At 37.1% G+C, this 16,078-nt stretch overlaps 1 protein-coding gene and 1 pseudogene across 1 annotated transcript in view; one reads left to right on the top strand and one right to left on the bottom strand.

Annotated features, from left to right (window-relative positions):
* On the bottom strand, nucleotides 1-119 carry LOC118603050 (annotated as a pseudogene).
* ARHGAP42 (Rho GTPase activating protein 42) overlaps nucleotides 1-16,078 on the top strand; it is a 223,325-nt gene that overhangs the window by 41,200 nt on the left and 166,047 nt on the right. The window lies entirely within an intron of this gene.

The following is a 16,078-nucleotide window of genomic DNA, read 5'->3' as shown; positions in this document are numbered from 1 at the left end:
ATCCTACAGCACCTGGTGTTCCTAGGTGATCTCCCATCCAAATACTAACCAGGCCTGACTCTGCTTAGCTTCTGAGATCAGACAGGATCAGGCTTGTTCCAGGTGGCATGACTGTAGACCCCTCCTCCATTCTTATATGACGCATTCACTTTTTTCTTCGGAATAGAGGGGAAAGAAACGTTAACTTAAACACTAGGGCTTTGTATTTCTCTAATCTTTCCACCAATACTGAAGTAAGCAATAGCATTCTTTTATATGTAGAAAATTTAGACTGTGAGGAAGAAGTTAAGTAATTTTCTCAAGGAAACAAAAAACTAGTCATTCATGGAACTAGGATTTAAACCGGTGTCTCTTATTTGCCACCTGATGATAATACCGTCCAAGCTGTGAACACTATCCAGGACTTTATGGTCTAGTGAGGGAAGAGAATGGAGGGCGGGGAGGAAAAATGCCTAGAAGGCAGGAATTTATATGGCATGGCTTCCTGAAAGTGAAGGAGGCCTGGGCCAGAAAATGCAAGATAAAGAGTTGGGCAGATATGTTGCTCCTGGTAGCTGGCTGCCCCTTGCATTTCCCCCCGTGGTCCAGTGTCGGGCTTTGCTACTCCAGGGAAGGTTCCGGCACTGCTGTCATTTGACACAGGGTTGGAGGAAGCTTTGGAACTTTACTTACTGGATTATTTAAAATATATATGTAGAGTAAAGGGGTACTTATGATTGTTCTTGATTTCTCCTGTCCTAAGGTGACAAAAGCTGGCAGGGTTATGTATGAAGCTTAGTTATTCCTGGAACTAGGACATGAGACCTCATTTTAGTCTCGTGGATTTGGGCAGAAAAGCAGACGGATTTACAGAGTTCATGTTATGAGAGGTAAAGAGGGAGCCTTGTTCTTATACTTAGTGAGCTGTGATGCTACTGCAAAGCCTGAAGGTTAAGTATGAGAATCGAGGAACGTGGGATAAAGGAAACACCACTATGGACCATTTCCTGTAACTGACCTTTACACATCCCTTGACTTCTCTCTGCAGGCCTTAGTCTAGACTGAAGAACCCTGAAGGCCTAGCTTCCTTGACCAGTTCAGTTACTAGAAATCTGAATTATGGTGTATCAATTAACTGCGTAAGCCTGAAAGTTTTAAAGAGAACCCATGTTACTGAAGTGCTGCCTGGGAAGCAGATTTCTCTGTGTGGAAGGCTTTTCCCATGGTGTTCCATTGTGAAAGTAGAGATTAATTTTGGTAAAATAACTTAGTATGAGAAGTACTTATTTTAATCTGAAAATTATTTCATCCTTAACTAAGTGTAGAGCAAGCATGCCTTTCCATTTGTCCTGGTGACTGCAGTGTGCGGATCTGGCATACTGAGGCTTGGAGGAAAATCCCCGAGGTGCTCTGCTTTTACCTGAGGCTTCCAACCTGTCTATGTCAATTTTGTGGATTTTTTTTTAAAAATAGAGGAACTCAGTGATCTCTTCAGGAAACAAAAAACGAAGGGCCGCTCTTCTGAATGGTGCTGCAGCTAGTCGTCACCCCTTTTCTTTCCCTAAGGTAGTTCCTACTCCTGCTTCAGACCATCTCCTGCCTCTCTCTCACTGTGGATCAGATACTATCACGGCACTGGATCCTCCTGATGAAAAAAATCCGTTTATTCCCTACTAGGCTTTTAACTCCTGGATGAGAGAGAAGGTCTTGTTTTTTTTTGTATAACACATAGGTAGGCCTTTGTATTATAATGTTAATGGATTATTGTTAGGTTAGATGAGCATTTCGATTCTAAATCATTAACTTCAAGCTAATTCCTTTTTAAAACTACTTATAACCACGTTATATAATGGGAATACATAAAATTTAAACTGATTAATTTGGGAGATTATCAGAAAAATCTTTCTCATCAAATTGGTAAGATTCCTTGTGCACTTAACCATATGAATCAATGTAGGTTTTTACTAGTCATTGTAAACGAGGGCACTGATAGATTTGGAGGGGCATGAAAGAACTCTTCCTCAATTTGGAATTGAAATACTGAGCACTAACTTTGTAATCAGACATGTTTAAGTTCTAGTGCGGAAAGAAAGAGCTAAATAACAGATCTTTTATGTAACAAGTGCTAACTTTATGATTTTCAAAAAGGTACTGTCTTCATCTCAGAAACCAGTTGGTACTTTAAGGAATTTTGAGTTAAGAACATGCCCATCTTTATGTGGATTTCTCACTATCACCTTTCTCCTTTATTCCACATTTGTAGTAAATAAACTGAAAACTTCTGTCTTTGATTACTTAATTCAGATTAGCATTAATGAAGATTGCTTAACAGAGGACTGCATGACTGGAAAATGTTTATTTTTTTAGGTGTATTTAAAACAATGTGATCGTTTCTGTTGATGTTTTGGTTCAGGCATGTTACTTTTTAGACATCTTAAAAAATTACTTTTTAACAAGGAGAGGAAGCACATATCCTATTCTACACACTTACTCCTGTTTCTCCATATGATTATTCACTGTACAGCTCCATTCTGCCTATCACAAACCAGCATTTCTTTTGAGAGCTTTTAAAACATTATTCTGTAATACTCCATAATGTCTTTGTTTTTCTATAAAAATAATGAATGCTATGATTATCCTGTTAGTCCATTATAGGGTATACATATCCCATTTTGAGACGGTTACTATTAAAGGATCTTTAAAAAGTATATACTTTTAGTCTTATTCTTCTGTTTATCAAAACTAAATGCCTTTTATGTTCTAGGCCCAAATCTGTTTGTTGAACAGTGAACAAATCGGGCGAAAATTTGTGTTTCATAGAAATTATATTCTATTTGGGGGAAACAAATTAGGCAAAAATTTGTGTTTCATAGAAATTATATTCTATTTGGGGGAAACAAATTAATGAATAAAATGTGTCATAGGTCGGTTGGTTATAAACGCTACTGAGAAAAATGAACAAGGGGAGGTTATGTATAAGTATGTGCATGTGTGTGTTCTAGAGGAGCCGCTGTGGTTTTGAATAGTTGTCTACATTTAGATAATTCAGGTAACAATTTCTTGGAGAAATATTTTGTTTCGTGTAAATCCTCACCTACTTTAGTGCTGTTTAGCTGCTATTGTTATCACTCATCTTGCACTACCTTTGAGTACTCCGGAGGTTCTAAATTATGTGGTTTGACAAGATAACAGTCTCCTCAGATCTACTCGATGGAGATTGGAGAAAGTACTATCTTTAATGTCTTTAATTTTGCAAAATTTGTTCTCCATTCATTTCTAGTAGTCATCAAGTATTCTGACATTCCACATTCACTCTGCATCCCTCTTACCAAAATGTCTGGATGATAGGAAGTGGAATCTTCCTTGACAGAGCAACATCAAAATTGCATAGATAGGGAAGTTAATACATACCTTTAGACTGATTAAATGAACCTAATGTGGGACAGTTTTGATAATATGAACTTTGTTAAGTTTTTCATCTTTCATTGTAACATTTTTCAATAAGAAACTCATTAATTTGTGCTTACCTGTTTTAGGATTTATTGCAGTTGCAACTGATGCAGGGTTAAAATTTACCCTGAATGAGCAAATTATTTCTCCACAGATAATGCAGGTTCATAGCACAAAGATTTGTTTGCAGGATAACAGTCAAAGTATTCAGGAAGAAAATCTCTCAAGCCATTTAGAAACTACTGTTTACATGTAAGTGATATGTTGATTATACAGCAGGTTTGCTACTCAGTGAAGCTAAAACCCCAAGGACTTCTCTGTGGTTAATCCTTCTTTTCTCCCCTGGTTCAAGGCATTGTGATTAAAGAAACACACCATTTAATTTCATTGAAATGATCTAATTTAGACGTTAAGGTAGTCTGACGTTCAGTGTAACTTTTTATAATGTTGCTATTGTAGCAGATATTAGTCACTCACAGCATGATTTCTAGGGATTCTCATAGAGAGGTCCAAGTGTACCCTTCGCTGTTCTGATGTATCTTAAATTACTAAATTAGCTGAGGAGAGTGCTTACCCACCCCTCCGTTTCCGCAACACCCCCCCCCACCCCGCCCGCCGCCCCGCCACAGACCTGTGGCAACTAGTGCCCAAACTTTACTTGATTTAACGGAAAAGTCACTGACCTTAAATCACAACAGCTGACTTCTTCACCGCACAGCATCAAAACTGAATGTGAATCTTCTAGAGACTTTTCTGTACTTGGGAACATGTGTAGCAAATAATACACATAATTTCACTTCTCAGTTTAATGTCTTTTCTGATGAATCTTCATCCAGAAAATACAGAAGACTACAGTGCCTGACTTGTTCATTATGTGGAGAGCCCTTGTTAAAATGTCACCCACAGTCACACTGTTTTGGCATTTCTAGGGGGCTCAAGCGGCTTACACTAGCACACAGCTGCTGGCTGCTCCTTCAGTTTTTGTTTTAAGCTCGGAGACTCTGCCAGAGACAAGTCTGGGAGGTTTGAAGTCTTCGGGCCTTTTATATACCCAAGAATGAAAAGCCGAGCTAGAGAGAACTAATTTTTTACTTCCCACTATCAAAGATGGAGTATTTTCAGAACAGGATTTTCATGGTGTTAGGTTTCTGTGGCATTTAAATAGAGGAAAAAGTGGTCGAGGCCCTGTACTGTGCTATTTGTTTCGTTAGGTTATTAGCTCCTTAAAACTAGGGATAATTCTGTTCTCGACAGTGTCATTTGTTACAAAAACTGCCATTGTTCAATGTCAGTGAGGTATAAAATATAAAGATACGCATGGATCCAAAGTTGTACAGTTTTTATATTTTAGTATCCCTAAAATTGGGGAGGCATCTTTCTTGCAATTTAGATTGTATGAGCTGTGATAAATAAAAATTAACAGCAACTTACAATTTTAATAGTTGGAGAACTAATATAAAATTTTGAAGTAAGCCAAAAATACCAGGTAAGAACCGAAAACCACATATATTTAAGCTTTTGAATTGAATGGTGACTTGATCACAAGTTGGCTTCATGCTGTCTAATAAAAGCCTGACATAAATTGTGTATATCATTTGTATGAAAAGTCCCTTTATTTGAAGCAATAAAATAATTAGAGACAAGATGCAATAATTAGAGACAAGATGCTTTCCAAAGTGTGGAAAGCATTAAAGCCAGACGTAGTCGCGCAGGTGACACAGTTGGAATTCTCAGTTCTGGTTGCTTGAATACGTCTTAGCGGTTCAGAAGCACAGTGAGCAGTTGCTGACCGTACAGACCATGGAAGTGCATGTGTTGGCAACTCGAACAGCATTGGCATTTATGTGAATGAGTTTCGGTTTTTGGAATAAAAGATTGGTATTTATCTTTTTTCTGATAAATATAACCACCCCAAAATAATAATCCTTTAACCATGTGATGTGTATCTTCAAAACCACTTATGCATTTTTATCATGACCATTCGTGTAAATATATAATACACTAGCAGTTAAAATCGTTACATGGAGATAAAGATCCATAAGAATGAAGGATTTTTTTTAAAGTGGGAAAATGATAAATAACAAAAAGAGATTGTATATGATCTGGTAAAATTTTTAGTTTCTACTGAGCTAAGTCCAGTATGTAAGAGGAATATTTATTTAAAGTGGTATAGAGAGCGTTGACCTGGAAATTCAGATTCCAGCCTTGATTCTATTGGTTGAATAAATTAGTTAACCTTGGGCTTTTGTTTCCTTATATGTATAATGGAAATAATGATCTATTCAGTCTGTTTTGCCAGTAGGGTTCCAGTGAGATAAAGGGTGTAAATATTATTTGAAAAGTCACATATTGTGTTTTTAAGGTCGTGCGATGGCTGTAATCAGTCAAATTATTAAAAGCAGAATAATTGGAATTTAAATTAGAAAAAAAAAGTAATAAAATCTCGCTGAAATCTTCATCTCTATTGTGATAACTTAAAGATGGGGTGAGGGGTTCACACTAAAGGAGCACAATGAGATCTATAATATTAAAATGCAGTTTTCCTGAAATAGTCTTGAAGATTGCTTTAGTGTTTTAAAATGGGGCAGGGCAGCAGAAAAATGAAGTCTTTAAACATGTGGGATAACAAGTTTATTGAAAATAGCTTACAAAAAACATTGTGTAAATGGAGAATAATGATCTTTGTGCACTTACTCCCTGGCAACTCAGGCTCAACCCTGTTTGACAGTGTCATTCTTTTGTTTCTTTTTGGAGGAATGAGGCATGATGCCAGCATACTTCACATCTCTTCCAAGAAAGAGGCTTATATATTTGCCTTTCAATTACTATTCATTATAAAATACTTTCAGTCTTTTAAGAGGATGTTAGTCATGTTGCTATATGAAAAAATTCTTTTGCCATAGCCATACTGTTCATGTATAGCTATGATATTGCATGATTACTGTACACCTTTATTTGGCCATAGAAAATCAATAAAAATATGATAGTGAAAACCCAAATATTGTTGTCACAAAAACATAGCCAGCTTCTTAAGCTGTACCCATATTCTGAGCTAGTCATTCACTTTAAATGTTGCTTGGGAAAATTTTGGAGGTTCGTGTACATTAGCTTGTTTCTTTGCTTGGTTAAAAGGATTTCATTATGGGGTCTAGGAATGTTTTAAGGAATAGTGCAATGCAAATTATCTATTAACCACTGAGATGATGCTTTGAAGCTTTAGAAATAATCTCAGTCAGAGGCAAAATGAATGTTGTAGAACTTTAATGTGTGATGCTAAACAATGATGGGAAAGTAACTTAAGTAAATGGTGAACTTCCTTCTGGAATAGACAATTTGACTGTAATGATGTTTGTTGTCACTTTAGTTGACAGGTACTTTATCTGCATTAAATTTGCTGCCATCATATGATGTGAGTTATCTTTTTCAGTCCTGAGAGGTAAGCTTGACATAGGTCTAGTAACCGATGGCCAAGAATAACATGTTCTAGCGAGTGATTTCCTCCTGAGAAATACTAGTAGCTATAATTGCGATAGTTAATCAAGCTTTTACTGTGTGCTATGCTAATTTCATTTGATTGTTACAACAATCCTATGAAGTTACTTATATTAATATTCATTTTACAGATAGGTACATTGAAACTTGAAGCGTTTAAGTAACTTGTCCACATAGCAAAACTGAGCGTTCGACTAGTAGTCGGACACCAAAATCCTTACTTGTATCATTTCTAATACAAATCATGTCTTTGTATTAGAGGATGATGTAAGGAAATAAAATCCACACTAGCTCTCTCTAAGTTTGTGGAACTTGATTTTTTTTTTTTAACTGATTGTTTTTCCCATCAAACTTGATTAGATCACCAGAATCATTTTTAGAGTTAGATTTCTACTAAAGCAATGCTAAGATTTTAGGTCAGCACCTAAAATATCTGGGCTGCTTTTGTCAGCTTCCACTGCTTTGCTTTTTGCCCAGCTTGCCAAAGATCTTGAAAGACTCTTCTACCATTCTTTCTGCTGCCTCAGATCTCATCTACTTGATTTGATGCTCATATCATTAGGTATATTTGTTGGGTGGGCAAGTTAGCCTCTAAACACTTGACTTCTTATCTTTGAGGACTGCTCTTTGCCAGTCCTGGAAAGGCCTTGGCTTACCTTTCCTAAATACATACTCTGAATTCCTGCATTCTGTTTTGTTTATGGACAGCGTCCTGTTTTCAAGGCCCTGTGCTGGATGCGAGAAAGGCTATAGAGGTTCTCTCTCCTTAATGTCTGATGAGGGTTATGGGACTTTGACACAATTAATAATATAAAAAAAATTGTAGGGTATATCAATACACATTCAAAAAAGAGGTAGATTTCAGTAATGTAATACTTCTCAAAATTTTCCGTCAGAGGAGGGGAAAATGGACATGGCCCAAACTGGCTGCCTCAGTGGAGGCAATAAGATAATAAATGAATATGAATTCAGCTTTCCCCACAAAATGTGTGCTTTAAAAAATGTAAAACAGGTGAAAACTACTTAGCTTCCTTTTCCCCAATTTTCTAATAAAAGCTGTAGTACCAGGAAGGTACACTAAAAGTATCCATGGCTTTCTGAACCCTTGGCGCACTGCTGTGTATGATAAATCAGTATTCAGTATCTGAAAATCAGCAGATGCCCTGGTGAGATTATTTAGGATGGCTTTCAGATTGATTTAGAGAGGCAGGTCTTAAGGTCTCTAAAAGGACTAAAGGAAGCTACATGCATCATGTTCAAGTATAGCCAGCTGCTCTTGTAAGAGATGATGCACCTTCACGGTGACACTGTGACTATTTATTTATTTGAAGACATTTAAAGGTCACAGGAGAGACAAAGGGCTGTGTCCTACATGGGGAATCAGAGAATGGATTTCGAGAGAGTTAAAGTTTAGAGTGATTTGGCTGGAATGTTGAAGGTGCAAAGAACAGTGAGAAAAAGGCCTAAAAAACAGGGGAAAGGTGATAAGCTTGAATTGCCTAGTAGGTAACAACTTAGTATGGTGCTTTTAAAAGGAAATTAAACTAGCCAAATCATGTTTTAACCACAAATGTGGTTGGCATAGGATACCAAGAAGGGACTGATAGAAAAAGGATGTTTTAAGAGTTTGCAATAGGCTGATATATGACATGAAAGATAATGTAACACCAAATGCTCTTCCTTCCAGAGTAGTCAGTCATCTTGATTAGATAGGTACTTCAAGTAGTCAGGAGGAAAATGTGTCGGAAATGAGGCTAGTGTGCTAAATATATCTTCCATTGCCGAATCTATTCATAGGAGTGTAAGTTTTAGATTCTTGGCAAACAATGGGAAATTAGTGAGTGATTGGACTAGGGGAAGAGGTCATAGGTTTGGGAAAGTAGACCAGGAAGCCCAGGAATACATGGCGGGTCATCCCTGTGTTGCTGGAAAGCTTGGGGAAATTGCATAGCCCTCCTTCATGTTGAGTAACTCAGTATTTTCTAGTTAAATCAAGAGAAGGCGAGGGAAATGGTTTAGGAAAGTTTGCTTCGTATTCCAGCATCCAAACTGAAACCACCACTTAGGAGTTGCCTGCATATAGATACAGATAATGCTTTTAAAAAGAGAACAAGTATTGAGGCACAACAAGGTGTGGGTAAAGACAACCCCTTCCTTCTGAGGGAAAGTACAAGGAAGAGAAGTCTCAAAGGAGGCAGCAAAGGCATGCCTTTAGAGGCAGGAAGAGAATCTGGAGAAACTGCAATGTGCCACTGTTTCGTTGCTCTGCCTCACCCCCACCCTCTTTTTAAGATTTTTTCCCTAGGGTAGAAGGATGGGTGGTTTATTTCATCCTTTGAACTTTCTATTTTTAACTTGGGTTGTAGCAATAGTGAAGTCTTTGTGGTTTTTTGTTTTGTTTTGTTTTTAATTTTTATGGAATTTGTATCTTTATAGAAACTGGATAAAATCTGGCCAAATATTGGTTCCTGTTTTATTGTTTTTAGGCCAGAATATTCTGGAACTACTTGCCAGACATATCATTTATGGGATTGCAAACTGTTTGGTCTTCATTAGAGGTCAGCTCACTATTTATTTTTACTGAAGCTCTCCCGAAGATAGAAATTTAATACATAGATTAAATATGTTATGCTTAAAATAAAAACATTTCAAATTCTGCATTTACCATCATAATAAATCGTGGTTTAATAGTTAACATTTGTTGAGAACCAGTATTTCAAGTTTCTGTTCTGTATTAGACATTGCGTTAAGCCCATTGTATATGACGGAATTTCATAACAATCTTGCGAGGAATTAGTATCTTCCTTTTGTGTGAGGAACCTGGGATTCAGAGAAGCTAAGAGCTTGCTCTAAGACACTGCAGTAAGTGGTGGCCCTTGGATTGATGTACATGTCTGACTCTCATGCGGACTTAGTCCATGACACCAAAAAAAGGATTGATTCTAAAGAAGGACTTGGTTCTGGATCTGAGCACATTCATCATGTAAGACTTTTGTTCATCACTGAAAACAACAGACTCTTTGACTTATACTGCCTGCTTAGAAGGGTGAATGTACCACTGCAAAACAGGACGCAGATATAAGAACCTGAATACGTATCTGGTATAGAAGTGAATGAGGCCATCTAAAGCTAGGCTTATTTGTTTTACCAACTTTACAGTGACAAAACCATGTTGTTACATCCAAAACTACAGAGAGACAATTTAGTGGCCCAGAGTAGTCCATTCTATTTTCATTTCCAGGAGCACAAAGAACAGCGTTAGAACACATTGTCCTCTGGTAATTCTGTCTCCAGTGACCTCCTCTGGACATGGCTGTTGCTGCACGGCAGTGTTTCTTGAGGCCTCCAAGGAAAGAGAATTTCTTGGTTCCATTACTATAAGCCAGTTAATTTCACTTCAGCCCAACTTCCATTTATTTATTCATCAATTACTAGTACCACGTTTTGTCCTGGGCCTTCTTCATGAAGACTTTTCTTTAATTGTTAATATTGGACAACTATTATTTTCAAGCTGTTTATGTAAAACAGAAAAGAGCAAAGTGGGCATTTTAATAGAAGAGCCGTAGAAATGATTTTTATTGACAAGCAGTTCTCATTATGTTTTTCTTATACTTTGCCACATTGAGTGTTTTTTTTTTTTCCTTTGACTTCTCCATCTAGCAATCTGACATTTGTAGTTCTCTGAGAGAACACTAAAATAAATAAACAAATAACTGTCAAACTGCAGCTATTAAGAACCAAGGCTTATTTTGTAATTCCTTGACATTCTGCAGTGTAAAGTACAGAATTTTTTTTTATTAAGGCTTGCAGTTATACACATGTATGTTTTCAGTATCATAAGCTTTACAGTAATTTATAGTGGATTCTTGCATTATAAAGATGTTAGTAGTTGGCATACACATTTCTGTGGACTCTGGTTTCTTGTGTGTGTTGAATGAACTCAAGGGTCTGGAGGTTTCAAAAGAAATAAATGATAGAGATTTCTTCAAGGGTCTTGGAGATTGCAGATTGGGAACATAGCTAGGTAAAAATCCAGAAGTGTTCCAAAGAAGAAAAAAAGTTAATTCTCAAGAATGTACTTTTTTTCTGTAAGAAATTGATCTGTCTTGCATTCTTAGTTCTAGATTGGTCCAGAATGGTCGTCAGTCAGATGTCAGACAGTTAGGACGATGACTGTGGGAGGTCTGGTTAGATCCTGGTGGTCTGAATAAGGGATGTCAGGTGGATGTGTATGTGAGTCTTTCTGAGGTAATCAGGTGGCATGGATCTTGAGGGGATAATTAGAGGGTTACTTGAAGGTCCAGATATATCCAGGCATTCACACAGGACTGGAAAGTTCAAAAAAGTTTAAGGTCCCAGGATAGTTAGAACAAGAATGGTGTCTTTTCTCATTTCTCAAGCTACATAATGTTAATAATTTTAGCAGTTTGGTTGAAGTGATTTCATTTTATGCATTCCTTCTCTTCACTCATGTGTTTGCCTTCTGTTGAGCATTAAGGGCAAAGAGGTGAAGAATATATACTTATCTTCAGGAAGCTTAACACCTAGAACATTATTCAGCTGTTTTGTGGAATGAGAAAGTCCAGAATGAATATGTGTTTCCTTTGACTTGGCATGGTATTTCATAATGACCATCTAATATATGTTTGCTGCTCGCTTATTCCATGCTAATAAGCATAGTTAGCTCTCCCTCATATAGTCTAATAATGGAGTCATACAATCTTAGAACTTTTACCCAGCAGGTAAAGTATTAGCTAGCTGTTGTCTAAAGGTTATACTCTCCCTGGTTTGAATGCTTGTTATTTTTATTTATTTATTTATTTATTTCGGGGGTCGGGGGGATTAGCTATGGTGTACATTAGAGCATCCACCTTGAGAAGCAGAAGACCTGTCCAGGTTGGAGTCCAGCTCTTAGACTCTTGACAAATTAATTTATTTAACTTTTTAAGAGCTTCAGCACTCAAAGCATTATGTCAGAATTAAGAAAAATATGTAGAAACTTTGCAATAGTAAAATGTCTTACCAACACTATTACTATCATTATTGTAAATGTATATCAAAGCTTCCCATAAATAGTAAAACACACTTATTGTTTTGGAAAGTGAATAACCCATGTTTTACAAGTGGCTGAACAGCCACATTAAGGGCTTGCAAGAGTGCAAACAGGAAGAATAAAAGGTGACAGGCCTCTGGAAGGTTGGACTGTTTACCCATCTTGTAGAAATTCATGGTTTCAGCAATTGAGTCCCTGCTGTATACAACATGTGATGTAGGATACTGGAGAAGTATTCATAGATGGTAGTTTCCTACCTTTTATACACTATTAAAAAAAAAGATGAATAAACTAGGTTTATGTATAACTGGATTAAAGGTAAAAGAGAGAAAGTAAAGCAATAGATTTATAGGATACAGCGGGATGTATAAAGGAGGAAATAATGCCAAATTGGAAGGGATTAGGAAGACCTTTTGGAGGAAATGGGGCTGGAGAGAAATGTTGAAAGAATGTGGGAGAAGAGCGTATCTCAAGAGTTGTAATAACAAGAAAAATATAGGTACAAGAGACTGGAAAGTTTGTTACTGGTAGTACCCAGTATCTCAGCTTGGTGTGCCTGGATAGATGTGGTTGGATATGTAGATAGAGAAGCTGCTTTTTTGGCTGATTCTGAACATTTTCTTTATTCGGTCTTGCCTAGTGCATTGTCATTTCATTCATTCTAATGAGAACCTTTCCCCACGTGCTCAAGGAGAACTGATTTTGTCTTCTCAGCTGCCATTTCTACATGCAGAGCAGTATGGCAGTGCGGTTAAGTGGGGATTCTGGAGCCAGGCTCCCTGTTGAAATTCTGGCTTTGTTATTTACCAGCTCGTGTGGCTTTGGAGAAGTCATCTAACCTCTGTTCATCATTTTCTTCATCTGTAAAATGGGAGGGATGATAATTTATGTGGCTGTCATGAGGATTAATAGTTTAATTTACATTAAGAGCATGGAAAAGTATCAGCACATAGTAGATCCTATCTGTGGTGATAGTGCTATTAACCTCTGTTGGAGAATTATCCATTGACTTGTGATATGATTTGTTTATATGCCTCATGCCCCTATTGAACTCTGTCCTTTTAGAGGGGAGGGTAGGATTTTTACCTTTTTTTTTTTTTTTCCTGTTTTTACCTTTGTATTCCCATTGCTTTGTACTGTCTGCCTTTTGCATAGTAGTGTGAAGACGATAATTCTTCAACAGTATGTCTGGATATATTTCCCCTGTGAGTCTCGCTTAATTTTAATTCCCAGAGCAACTGGATTTCAGGAAGGACTGCTTTATACCAGTGAACAGGCTGGTTGTGCTTGTTCTGACATAAATATAGCTCACTTCCATAACTGACATTGTAAAAGTAATTCTATTAACACTTCTAAAGTAACAGGTAGACTCCGCTCTTAAGTCTGTGTGTAAGAGGAGTTATAATTAGATAGTTACTGTTTTGTATTTCTCTAATGAAATGAACTTTTAGTGTTTCATTAACATTATTTAATTATGGGTGCTACAGGTTAATTCTTTGATATAAAAACATACTAAGTAAAACCCAGTGTAATTTCTTGCAAGTTATAATGTGAATACATGTGAAGACATGTTATGCTTACATTGCAGTTTAGGCAAATGGAAAGGATGTAATGTGAGTGGTCTTGCAGCATCTTTACTGTGGACAGCCTTGCTCTCTAGTAAATGTTCTTCCTCTACCTTCACCATAGAATACAGCCATGGTGGCTCTGACTGGGATCTTTTTCTTGTTTGTCTGTAATTTCTAATAATTGGGTAGAAATAGAGACACCCTTGCCTAAACTAGATTTCTTGCTCATAATGTTTTATTCACCTGATCTTTCTTTTTGCATTTAAGAAAAATGTCGTCTATCATCACACAATTTGATACTTTAAAATTCAACAATAAACTTTAAAAACTTAGTTTTAAAATTCAAGGCCTATATAATCACATGTGAATCAACTTTATTTAAAAGGTTTTAAAACCAGTACATTGGTTGTGTGCATCTAGTCATTGCTTAGAAACTGTAGACAATAAGGGAATCGTGCGTTTCATGTGGTTTTTAAGTTGGTGGAAGGTGTTGAGTTTTCCATTTCAGAATTTCACACTTGGTAAGACATGGAGCCAAGATAAAAGCATGAGCTGGATTCCTCATTTTGTAGCTTGGTGTATATTACTGTCAGAAAATATAAGTTCCTTGCCTCAATAATACTTTTGGCCTCGTCATTACTTTTTTTTTTTTAAATGAGTACAAATAAAAGGAAAATCAAGAACTCAGACACTTGAAGTTGAAAATAAATTATATTTCAAATTTCCCCTTTACTTTTTGGAATTATCATCTGAACTAGTAGAGAACCATATTTTTTGCATAATCCTTTTTCATTATGCTCCCAAAAGTACTGTGAAGCGACCATTCAAGCATTCTCGATTCCATCCAGGATTGAAATAGAAACCTGTCTCTTAACACAGAAATACTGACTAATCAGATTGTCTCTGTCACCACGTGGTTGCAGTGCACCAGGGAAGAATTTGAAATTGCTATCAACAGACTGTTTTCTTGAGTTCTTTTCGAGGAGGGATATCTAGGTTCTAACAGCTGCCACTTTTGTTCCTGAAATTTTACCTTTTTCTTTTCTGAGATGTTCAACATGAAAATTGCCAACATGTTTTAAGTATTTAACCATCTGTCAGACACTGTTCTAAGTGTTTCATCTGTATTAACTCATCAACTCCTCACATTAATCCTGAGAGATGGGTTCTGTTCCATGAATAGATAAGGATGCTGATATACAGAGAGGTTACGGAACTTGCCTAGAGTCATGCCATTGATTGGTGGACGTAGGATGCTTAACCCAGGTAATCTGCCACTAGAGTGCCTACTTTCACTTGGCTGTATTGACAAAGATAGCTTACAAAGTAGGCTCCTGAGTTCTTGTTTGGGGATGGGAATTATAGTGCATTCATTGTGACCTTTGTGACAGGATGAGGCAGCTTACCTCTCTCAGTCAAGGAGCAAAGTCATGGGAAGCAAAGAATGGCCTAGGAAGAAATGGTTGATTGTGGAGGGTTGTCAAGAGTTCCCAAGGAAAAAGCTTCCAAATAGAAACTCAGAGGAGGGATATCTGTTACAGGGTGCCTAAGCATCCTGATCCAGTGTATAAAACATCCCCCTTTCTCAACTCTGCTTTGTAGGAATTGCATCTGTGCCTTCAAATCCAGCTTAGTATAAGGCCTTTATATACTGTGTGTAGAAAAATAAAGGGGTGTTAAATGGAATGCTTTTCCCTAAGTCTTGGGGAGAGTGCCCGCATTCACCTTGGCTTAACCTTATCCTACAGGTCTGCTTTCTGTCTTTGTCTTCTCATAACATTTGATATAGGTGTTATGATTTCTCTACCCTTAGCCAGAGCTGGGCACTCTCAGATAAATGCCTCCTTTGTCTGGGAGGCCAGTCAACTTTTTCACCTTTATGAGTTGTACTTGAATGACAATAATTAAAATCATTTATTGAGTTACCTAGTGTATACCAGGCACATCCTCATTTAGTCTTTTAACAACCCTGTGAGGTTGTTAATTATTTGGTTCTCGGGAAGGATGAGTGATTGGCTAAGCCCTCACAGCTAATTGGTGAAGTCTAGCTCTGATGAAGCCTTTGCTTTTCTCATTGACTAATTATTCACTAAGGAGGCTCTCTTCATCTTTCTTCCTGAAAGGCCAGGGCAGAATCATTCTTAACCTGTTAGACCTTTCCCCTCTCTTAAATTGAAAGGACCTGTCAAGTAGAATATGAGCTGATCCCCAAATTTTATTCCCCTCGTAGGGAGAGGTTTTAATGTCAGTAGCAACTTCTTTCCGGAGCATGATTTGTGTGTTTTTTGTTTGTTTGTTTTTTTAAATAAGATTAAAAAACAAAAACTCAGTCTCTTGTGTGTGTATTTGTGTTTTTGTTTAAAAGCCTTTCTGAGGCTTGAGGTCTTCAGAATTGTCCTTGGTATGAGGACATTAGTGAGTTCTTGGGTCACAGTAGTGCAAAAAGTGACCTTAATGTTTGGAGACCTATTTGCTCCTGAGTGCTTCCATTGATAAATGCTTGGGCTTGGAGTTTCATGAATGGGGAGTTACTATA

The sequence above is a fragment of the Rousettus aegyptiacus genome, unplaced genomic scaffold (genome assembly GCF_014176215.1).
Source record: "Rousettus aegyptiacus isolate mRouAeg1 unplaced genomic scaffold, mRouAeg1.p scaffold_m13_p_5, whole genome shotgun sequence".
Classification (NCBI taxonomy): domain Eukaryota; kingdom Metazoa; phylum Chordata; class Mammalia; order Chiroptera; family Pteropodidae; genus Rousettus; species Rousettus aegyptiacus.
The sequence above is the reverse complement of the archived record's forward strand: the minus strand, read 5'-3'. Positions and strand labels throughout refer to the sequence as shown.